This window comes from Schistocerca serialis, chromosome 12 (genome assembly GCF_023864345.2).
Source record: "Schistocerca serialis cubense isolate TAMUIC-IGC-003099 chromosome 12, iqSchSeri2.2, whole genome shotgun sequence".
NCBI lineage: Eukaryota > Metazoa > Arthropoda > Insecta > Orthoptera > Acrididae > Schistocerca > Schistocerca serialis.
Genome location: NC_064649.1, coordinates 128,324,445 through 128,335,240, shown reverse-complemented (window position 1 = coordinate 128,335,240; position 10,796 = coordinate 128,324,445). Strand labels below are relative to the sequence as shown.

The following is a 10,796-nucleotide window of genomic DNA, read 5'->3' as shown; positions in this document are numbered from 1 at the left end:
ACTTTTTCATCTGCGGTGCAGCGAAAGCAACTGTCTATAAAATCCATCCAAAATCCATCGATGAATTGAAAACTGCAATATCTCCTTTCACTGCTACTGTTACAGAAGAAATGTTACAGGTTGTGTTTGGAAACACGATTAAACTAACTGACTTGTGTATTCAACAACAGGGGGGACACTTTCAACATTTAATATGAAAATTTGTAAGTAAAAATGAATATTCAATAAATTAGTAACTTGTATTTCACTGAGTTTCATTCGGTATATTCACTGCGGCATAAGGCACGCGCGGCTAACAATCATACGGCACTGCGGAGAGACTTTTTGAACACCCCGTACAAAGAACTGGAAGGAGTATACATAAATGCAGCATGTTTTAAGCACTTTCGGTTTGATGATTGCATTGTAATGATTGTGTTTCGGCTACTCTCTTTCAGCACAGAGAAGCGCGAATATGTTCACATACCAAAATTTTTGCGGAGCTCGGCGGAACAACGATTGAGGCAGATGGTTCCCTTCTTATATGAAATTGTGGCTATGTCTCCGCAATATCCTTTCTTTCAGGAGTGCTAGTTCTGCAAGGTTCGCAGAAGAGCTTCTGTGAAGTTTGGAATGTAGGAGACGAGGTACTGGCAGAAGGAAATCTATGAGGACGGGGCGTAAGTCGTGCTTGGGTAGCTCAGTTGGTAGAGCACTTGCCCGCGGTAGTCAAAAGTCCCGAGTTCGAGTCTCGGTCCGGCACACAGTTTTAATGTGCCAGGGAGGTTCCCATCTTCTCTATCAGGGACTTATAAAAAGATCCTTTTCGTCCTTTTTATGCTCCGACAGGAGCATTTTACTGGTAATTACGAATGTAGGGTCAAGCAACATTATTAAGACGAATTGTAAATGTATGCGACATTTGTATGTCATTATAGTTTTGTTGTTATGATTGTTAACGTTGTAATTCGTGGAAGTTAGGGTCCGTCTAGAGTGTGGGCCATAAAGCTCGTGCAGCAAATAAGTAAATAAATCCTGAACGTTCTCTCTAAAGTCTATAGAAACTGTTTTGCGGCCGAGGCAATGCGTGCTAGATGAAAAATAATATTAAGAACCAACCAGAACGCTGGATTCTGAAAACTTAAACCGTCGTTCCTGAGGTACTTCACACGCTGGTCTCTGGAAAGCGACTCCTGGCTTGAGATCCATTTTCTTTCTAAAAGGCTTCTACCAACATTACTGCGGTTTTTCGACAGAAAAAGGCCGTCCCGTATCTCACTTGAAGAGCCTGTGAATGCCGGTCTGTCCATCTGAGGCTGTGGCTTCGCCTCGAACTCTGATCGTTGTTGTGGTAACCATCTCCTCTTAAAAAGGACCATTTACCTTTCGCTAGCCAGTTCGTAGCCTCCCAACCTTACAGTCCTTTCACTGCAGTAGAAAGAGAGAAGTGTAAAGAAAGCAATAAAAAGGTACTGTCACTGAAGTTACCGAAAATTGATTGAGGCTGTTATCCTCCATCATTGATCGACTACTAATTAAAGGGAAATGAGCATAAAAATATTCTGAAATACATTGAAGATCCAATGAAACGGGTACACGTGCTTAATATAGTGTAGGGTCCCCCGAGCGCTCGGAAGAGCCGCAACACGACGTGGCATGACTAATGTCTGAGGTAGTGCTGGAGTGAGTTGACACAGTGAATCCTGCAGGGCTGTCCATAAATCCGTAAGAGTACGAGGGGGTGTAGATCTCTCCAGAACAGAGCGTTGCATGGGATCCAAGATATACTCAATAATGCTCATGACTGGGGAGTTTGGTGTCCAGCGGAAGTGTTTAAACTCAGACGAGTGTTCCTGGAGCCACGCATTAGCAATTCTGGACGCATTGTCTTGCTGGAATTGGCCAAGTCCGTCGGAATGCACAATGGAAATGAGTGGATGCAGGTGATCAGACAGGATGCTTACGTACGTGTCACCTGTCAGAGTTGTATCTAGACGTATCACTCCAACTACACACGCCCCACACCATTACTGAGCCTCCACCAACTTGAACAATCCGTTGCTGACATACAGGGTCCATGGATTCATGAGGTTGCCTCTATATCCGTATACGTCCATGCGCTCGATACAATCTGAAACGAGACTCGTCCGACTAAGGAACATGTTTCCAGTCATCAACAATCCAATGTCGGTGTTGACGGGCTCAGGCGAGGCGTAAAGCTTTCTGTCGTGCAGTCATCAAGGGTACACGAGTGGGCCTTCTGCTCCGAAATCCCATATAGATGATGTTTGGTTGATTGGTTCGCACGCTGACTCTTGTTATGGTCCCAGCAATGATCTGCAGCATTATGAGGAAGGGTTGCACTTCTGTCTCGTTGAACGATTCTCTTCAGACGTCGTTGGTCCCGGTTTTGGAGGATGTTTTTCCGGCCGCAGCGATGTCGGAGATTTCTTTTTTTACCGGATTCCTTGATACTCACCATATACTCGTGAAATGGTCATACGGGAAGATCCCCGCTTCTTCGCTACCTCGGAGATGCTGTGTCCCATCGCTCGTGCGCCGGCTATGACACTACGTTCAAACTCACTTAAATCTTGATAACCTGCCATTGTACAGGGTGTTTCAAAAATGACCAATATATTTGAAACGGCAATAAAAACTAAACGAGCAGCGATAGAAATACACCGTTTGTTGCAATATGCTTGGGACAACAGTACATTTTCAGGCAGACAAACTTTCGAAATTACAGTAGTTACAATTTTCAACAAGAGATGGCGCTGCGGTCTGGGAAACTCTATAGTACGATATTTTCCACATATCCACCATGCGTAGCAATAATATGGCGTAGTCTCTGAATGAAATTACCCGAAACCTTTGACAACGTGTCTGGCGAAATGGCTTCACATGCAGATGAGATGTACTGCTTCAGCTGTTCAATTGTTTCTGGATTCTGGCGGTACACCTGGTCTTTCAAGTGTCCCCACAGAAAGAAGTCACAGGGGTTCATGTCTGGCGAATAGGGAGGCCAATCCACGCCGCCTCCTGTATGTTTCGGATAGCCCAAAGCAATCACACGATCATCGAAATATTCATTCAGGAAATTAAAGACGTCGGCCGTGCGATGTGGCCAGGCACCATCTTGCATAAACCACGAGGTGTTCGCAGTGTCGTCTAAGGCAGTTTGTACCGCCACAAATTCACGAAGAATGTCCAGATAGCGTGATGCAGTAATCGTTTCGGATCTGAAAAATGGGCCAATGATTCCTTTGGAAGAAATGGCGGCCCAGACCAGTACTTTTTGAGGATGCAGGGACGATGGGACTGCAACACGGGGCTTTTCGGTTCCCCATATGCGCCAGTTCTGTTTATTGACGAAGCCGTCCAGGTAAAAATAAGCTTCGTCAGTAAACCAAATGCATATCGCCGTCATCAATCCTGTGCACTATATCGTTAGCGAATGTCTCTCGTGCAGCAATGGTAGCGGCGCTGAGGGGTTGCCGCGTTTGAATTTTGTATGGATAGAGGTGTAAACTCTGGCGCATGAGACGATACGTGGACGTTGGCGTCATTTGGACCGCAGCTGCAACACGGCGAACGGAAACCCGAGGCCGCTGTCGGATCACCTGCTGCACTAGCTGCGCGTTGCCCTCTGTGGTTGCCGTACGCGGTCGCCCTACCTTTCCAGCACGTTCATCCGTCACGTTCCCAGTCCGTTGAAATTTTTCAAACAGATCCTTTATTGTATCGCTTTTCGGTCATTTGGTTACATTAAACCTCCGTTGAAAACTTCGTCTTGTTGCAACAACACTGTGTTCTAGGCGGTGGAATTCCAACACCAGAAAAATCCTCTGTTCTAAGGAATAAACCATGTTGTCTACAGCACACTTGCACGTTGTGAACAGCACACGCTTACAGCAGAAAGACGACGTACAGAATGGCGCACCCACAGACTGCGTTGTCTTCTATATCTTTGACATCACTTGCAGCGCCTTCTGTTGTTGAAAATTGTAACTACTGTAATTTCGAAAGTTTGTCTGCCCGAAAATGTACTGTTGTCCCAAGCATATTGCAACAAACGGTGTATTTCTATCGCTGCTCGTTTAGTTTTTATTGCCGTTTCAAATATACCTGTCATTTTTGAAACACCCTGTAGCAGCAGTAATCGATCTAAAAGCTGCGCCAGACACTTGTTGTCTTATATAGGCGTTGTCGACCACTGCGGCATATTCTGCCTATTTATATGTATGTGTGAAATCTTATGGGACTTAACTGCTAAGTTCATCAGTCCCAAAGTTTACACACTACTTAATCTAAATTATCCTAAGGACAAACACACACACACACACACACACACACACACACACACACGCACACACACACACACACACACACCCATGCCCGAGGGAGGACTCGAACCTCCGCCGGGACCAGCCGCACAGTCCATGACTGCAGCGCCTTACACCGCTCGGCTAATCCCGCGCGGCTGCCTGTTTACATAGCTCTGTTTTTGAATACACATCACTATATGAGCTTCTTTGGCGCTTCAGTTGTGTGACAATTTGACAGATAACTGGCCACCTAACACAACGTATTGGCGTACGCAGTGTGATGGCTGTGGCACGCCAGAGTCGGCACTGAGATTCGATACAGCACAGATTATCGAGGACTCGCTGCAATCCGCAACGAAGTATGGGAGGCGCTCCACAAGACCACGCCCCCGTCTCAGCAACAGCAGCGCCCTCGTTCTGAGGTCAATGTACCGTCTAGCATGCAAGAGCTCTGCACCAGTTTGTGACCTCGTCTCAAGGAGTCACCATCACAGTATAGGACCAACACGATAGCTAAAGTTTCCGATGGACTTCTTCATTTAAATGTGTAACACTGTACTGCAAGAGAAAAGTTTGTTGATCTGTGCATCAAATGATGCTTTAAAAGTCAATAACAAATTTAACATACCAAGCTCTCTTGTGGCCAAGACCTGTGTGAAAGTTAAGCAAGTCTTTTATTCATTTATGTAACATATTGGAGTAATACGTCAAATGTTCTGTTTTAATGTGCCACCACCTCCGACCAGTCAAAGAACGCACAGTTGTCGCAGGACGACTGCACGAGAGGCGTTCAGTGAGAAATGCAACACTTTTTTCTCAAAGTGGGTTGGTTTTATTCTGCATTGCAATACTTCATATTATATCCCACTCTATTGGCCACAAAACCTTGTTTTTCAATCTAATCTCCATTCACTGCAATTGCCTTAGGCCACCTTCCTGGGACGGTGTGTATGCCCACATGGCCCACTCTACTGATCGGCTTTGGAGCCAACGTCCTGCTCCATCAATAACATCTCCATAATTCGCATTCTTTTTCCCACGGAGTGTATCCTTAATTCGGCCAGACAGGTGGAAGTCGGAAGGTGCGAGATCCGGGCTGTAGGGTGGATGAGCAAGAGGAATCCAATGAAATGACGGTGTTCGACAAAAAATTGTCGAGATCAGCCTCGTAACGCGCAAGCAATACAGCGCAGATTCGTTTCTCTGTACGGGTTTCTGTTAGGTGGCGAGGAAACTATCTGGGCACACGCCTTTGAGTACTCCAACTGGTGGACGAGTGCGTCAGACGTCCGGTTGAGCAGCGAGGTTTTGACTGTGATCCGTCGGTCACCTCGGATGAGAGTGTCCGCACGTTCCAACAATGCAGGGGTCACAACTGTGTGCTGCCGGCCGGCACGCGGGATATCGGACAGGTTTGAGTGACCTTGTTGCTATGATGATATGGTGATCAGACGCCTGCCCACCGATCACCGTGCCATTGCCAAGTCCACATAGACATTCTGCAAGCGCCTATGAACACTTTCGATGTACTGGTTTTCCGCCAAAAGAAATGACAACTCTCTGCTCGGAACGCATCTCAGTTAAAGATGCCATTTTTAAGGCCTTGCTTTTTGCTGTTTGATCTTCTGCGCCTCACTATTTCACTTTTCAAAGCCACTTATTCCTCTTCTATTGTACTCCTTTCACCCGTCACAGTCAACCATCGCGTTGAGTTCTCTTTGAAACTCGGGTACCAGGTATTCTTCTGATCTACTCCTGTCCAATCTCTGTAATTTCCTCTCTTCCTCCAATTTCTTGAGGTTGATTCTGCAGTCCATAACTAATTTATTACAGTTGAAGACACCATCTATCCCTGAGAAAGCGTAGGAGTTTAAATAGGATTTTGAAACCTCAGTTTTAAAATTATCTTCTTCATTCTTAAAGCTTTCATTGTCTCCATGTCTGCTCGACGTATGCAACCTACTTCCAAGATTTTTAAATCAAGTATTAGCTAGGTTCAGATTATGCTCTGCTCAAAATTCTTCCAGCGCCCCTATTCTACCTCTCTATGAGGATCGTTCAGTAAGTAATGCAACACTTCTTTTTCCTGAAAGCAGGTTGGTTTTAATCAGGTGCCCAGTGCACCGTATTATTAGCCACTGATTTGGCTACAAAACCCTGTTTGTCAGCATAATTTCCGTTCAGTGCTAGTACTTATAGCACCTTACCAGTTGCCTCCCCATCATCCACGTTCCGCTCCCCGCAGAGTGCATCCTTCACTGGACCAAACAGATGGAAGTCGGAAGTGGCGACATCCTGGCTAATGGGTGGATGAGGAAGAACAGTCCAGTGTTGTGAGCTGCTCCTGGGTGCACAGAGTTGCATGAGGAATGGTTCAAATGGCTCTGAGCACTATGGGACTTAACATCTCGGGTCATCAGTCCCCTAGAACTTAGAACTACTTAAACGTAACTAACCTAAGGACATCACACACATCCATGCTCGAGGCAGGATTCGAACCTGCGACCGTAACGGTCGCTCGGTTCCAGACTGTAGCGCCTAGAAACGCTCGGCCACTCCGGCCGGCAGTTGCGTGAGGACTTGCGTTGATTTGGAGAAAGAGAAGTTCGTTTGCATTTTGTGGTGACGGACACACTGAAGTCGTTCCTTCAATTTCCTGAGGGTGGGTGCGGGCCGCCTGTACGCTGGAGATTGGACGAGTTTCTACGACGTTGTTGCGTTGACGACAGACGTTTCGCTCAACGACTCTCCGTGCTTTTGTTCACTGCCAGACGACCGTTGACATTCTGCAAGAGCCTGTGAATATCCACGATAGTCTGGTGTTCCGCCAAAAGAAACTCAATTACAGCTGTCTGCTTAGAATGCACCACCGTTAGAGACTCATTTTGGAGACTACGAGTAGCGCCGCCATCTAACAGAACTTCATGAAACAGTTGAGACTGAAGTGGGAATAGTCCACTGCGTCCCACAACGAATGGGCACTTTTTAAACCGAAATTGGCCGAGAAAAAATAGATGTTTCATTATTTATTGAACGCCCCTCGCAGTTTCCTTTGGTAACAGGGGGGAAAAAAACGTGTTGCATTACTTACTGAACGCCCCTGTAGATTCGTTTGGTGACGGCAGGAAGTACGTAGCACACCTGATTGGTAGACTAGAGGCCGGCCGAAGTGGCCGAGTGGTTCTGGGCGCTACAGTCTGGAACCGCGCGACCGCTACGGTCGCAGGTTCGAATCCTGCCTCGGGCATGGATGTGTGTGATGTCCTTAGGTTAGTTAGGTGTAAGTAGTTCTAAGTTCTAGGGGACTGATGACCTCAGAGGCTAAGTCCCATAGTGCTCAGAGCCACTGGAACCATTGGTAGACTAGACACACAGTCAACATGGGTTTAGAAAACATCGTTCCCGTGGGAACACCACTAGCTCTTTATTCACATGAAGTGTTGAGTGCTATTGACAAGGGATTTCGGATCGATTCCGTATTTCTGGATTTCCGGAAAGCTTTTGACACTATACCACACATGCGGCTCGTAGTGAAATCGCGTGCTTGTGGAATATCGTCTTTGTTACGTGACTGGATTTGTCATTTCCTGTCAGAGAGGCCACAGTTCGTAGTAACTGACGGAAAGTCATCGAGTAAAACAGAAGTGATTTCTGGCGTTCCCCAAGGTAGTGTGATAGGCCCTTTGCTGTTCCCTATCTATATAAACGATTTTGGGAGACAATCTGAGCAGCCGTCTTCGGTTGTTTGCAGATGACGCTGTCGTTTATCGAGTAATAAAGTCATCAGAAGATCAAAACAAACTGCAAAACGATTTAGAAAAGGTATCTGAATGGTACGAAAAGTGGCAGTTTTGACCCTAAATAACGAAAAGTGTGATGTCATCCACACGAGTGCTAAAAGGAACTCGTTAAACTTGGGTTACACGATAAATCAGTCCAATCTAAGTTCAACTAAATACCTAGGTATTACAGTTACGAACAACTTCAATTGGAAGCAACTCACAGAAAATGTGGGGAAGGCTAACTAGACTGCGTTTTATTGGCAGGACACTTAGAAAATGTAACAGACCTACTAAGGAGACTGCCTACACTACGCTTGTCCGGCCTCTTTTAGAATACTGATTCGCGATGTCGGATCCTTACCAGACAGGACTGACGGAGTATATCGAAAAAGTTCAAAGAAAGGCAGCACGTTTCGTATTGTCGCGAAATATGGGAGAGAGTGACACAGAAATGATACAGGATTTGGGCTGGACATCATAAAAAGAAAAGCGTTTTTCGTTGCGACGGAATCTTCTGACGAAATTCCAATCACCAACTTTCTCCTCCGACTGTGAAAATATTTTGTTGACACCGACCTACATAGGGAGGAACGATCACCATGATGAAATAAGGGAAATAAGAGCTCGTACGGAAAGATATAGGTGTTCATTCTTTCCGCGCGCTATACGAGATTGGAATAATGGAGAATTGCGAAGGTGGTTCGAGGAACCCTCTGCCAGGCGCTTAAATGTGATTTGCAGAGTATCCATGTAGATGTGGACCCTACTAGTTCGGCGAGATGTCGTCGCCCCAGGGGCGCCGAATTCAATAAAAAGACTCCTATCGTCGCCGAGGAGCGTCAGCAAACACTTCGTCTCAAACAAAAGCTGTTCCCCTATGTCTAAGTCTATCACGCCAAGACGTTTGCAACAAAGACTTTCAAACACCCTTCATTCATATACGGTGCCCTCCCCGTGCCCCTCTGATTGAGAATCAGTTGATGGGCCGTCCTGCGAACTGGCTTCCTCCGGCCTAGTGCAGCTGAGGGGGCGGCAGCAGGGTAGGGTAGGCCAGGGCAGGCTCTTAGCGTAGACAAAACACTGGAGTAATTCTCCGCGAATAGCGGGCAGAGCGCGCCGACTGACTGTTTTACTGCGCGGCCCGCAGATGAGCTACGGCGGCCCTGTTTGTCGTAATTACTCTGGCCGCCGCCGCCGCCGCTGCACGGTTGTCGGTTGTTTCACAACGCCGGGGCTGCGCCGCACAGCGGCTCGTGCGAGCACCGCGCGCTCCGTGACACCGCCGTGTCGCCAGAGTGGACAGCCGGGGGTTAAGTCTGCGAATTTATGCACATCCGGCCGCGACTGACGTTTACGTCACAACTCCGCGGCGAGCCTGCTGCGTCGAGACGAGCACAAATTACTCGTTCCCTTCAGTGTTGCTCTCATTTTGCTCAGGAGTGACAAATTAGTGTTATCCTTGTGGTGTAAACACCTCGCTTCCTAGACTACTTGAATGAGTTAAGTATTTCATTGTTCTAGTAACAACAGAGATACAATGATACGGAAACATCAAAAACACCCCCGTGCCCAAAACTCTTTAGAAAACCTGTAGGCACTCAGAGAATTTTCCAGTCGTCTCGGAATGGGTACACACAGGTTGTATATGGTATTCAACAGTATCTTACACACCACTCTACCTGTAAAATAGTGCAAGATTAGAAAATGGTTCAAATGCCTCTGAGCACTATGGGACTTAACACCTGAGGTCATCAGTCCCTTAGAACTTAGAACTACTTAAACCTAACTAACCTAAGGACATCACACACATCCATGCCCGAGGCAGGATTCGAACCTGCGACCGTAGCTGTCGCGTGGTTCCAGACTGAAGTGCCTAGAACCGCTCGGCCACATCGGCCGACGGATACTAACGCCATCTGTATGTACATACCGCTATCCCATGGCTTCTGTCGTCTCAGCGCAGATACCGCACAGCACAAAAGTTATCATGGATCCCAGAGGTACTCCAGCTTCCTGTTAAAAATCGCAGATTGTTTCCCACTTACTATGCCTGTTGTCGGCCTGTCGTCTAGGACTGAGCTGAATGTCAAGGCCACTAGTTTATGTTATCGTCCAGGAAGCCGGTGTGTCTCGAATGCCCTTTCTGAAACTAAACTTCGTCCGAAAAGGCCTTGGGAGGCCCAACGGTACCGACCGGCCGCCGTGTCATCCTCAGTCCACCGGCGTCACTGGATGCAGATGTGGAGGGGCACGTGGTCAGCACACCACTCTTCCGTATGTCAGTTTACGAGACCGGAGCCGCCACTTCTCACTGAAGCAGCTCCACAGTTTGCCTCACAAGGGCTGAGTGCACCTCGCTTGCCAACAGCACTCGGCAGACCGGATGGTCACCCATCCAAGTGCTAGCCCAGCCCGACAGTGCTTAAGTTCGGTGATATGACGGGAACCGGTGTTAGCACTGCGGCAAGGCTGTTGGCAAATGCCCTTTCCACTCTCTCTAAATACTGAGTCGATGCCTACCCCGTCGTGTTCGTTGCTTTTGTGATGTTGCTACCTATTCTTAGTATAGAGTCAGCGGTACAGTGCTGTTTTCTAAAGCCAGACTGTATTTGAGAAATTATCGTTTGTTCTACAGCAAAACGTTGTAGGTGCCTACTTGTTACTGTTTCGAAGTATTGATCTACTACTAGTACTAAAATAGAAATGG

General features: G+C 47.1%; 1 pseudogene; it reads right to left on the bottom strand.

Annotated features, from left to right (window-relative positions):
- Positions 1-10,448: 10,448 nt before the first annotated feature.
- On the bottom strand, positions 10,449-10,566 carry LOC126428580 (5S ribosomal RNA; annotated as a pseudogene).
- Between the last annotated feature and the right edge of the window lie 230 nt (positions 10,567-10,796).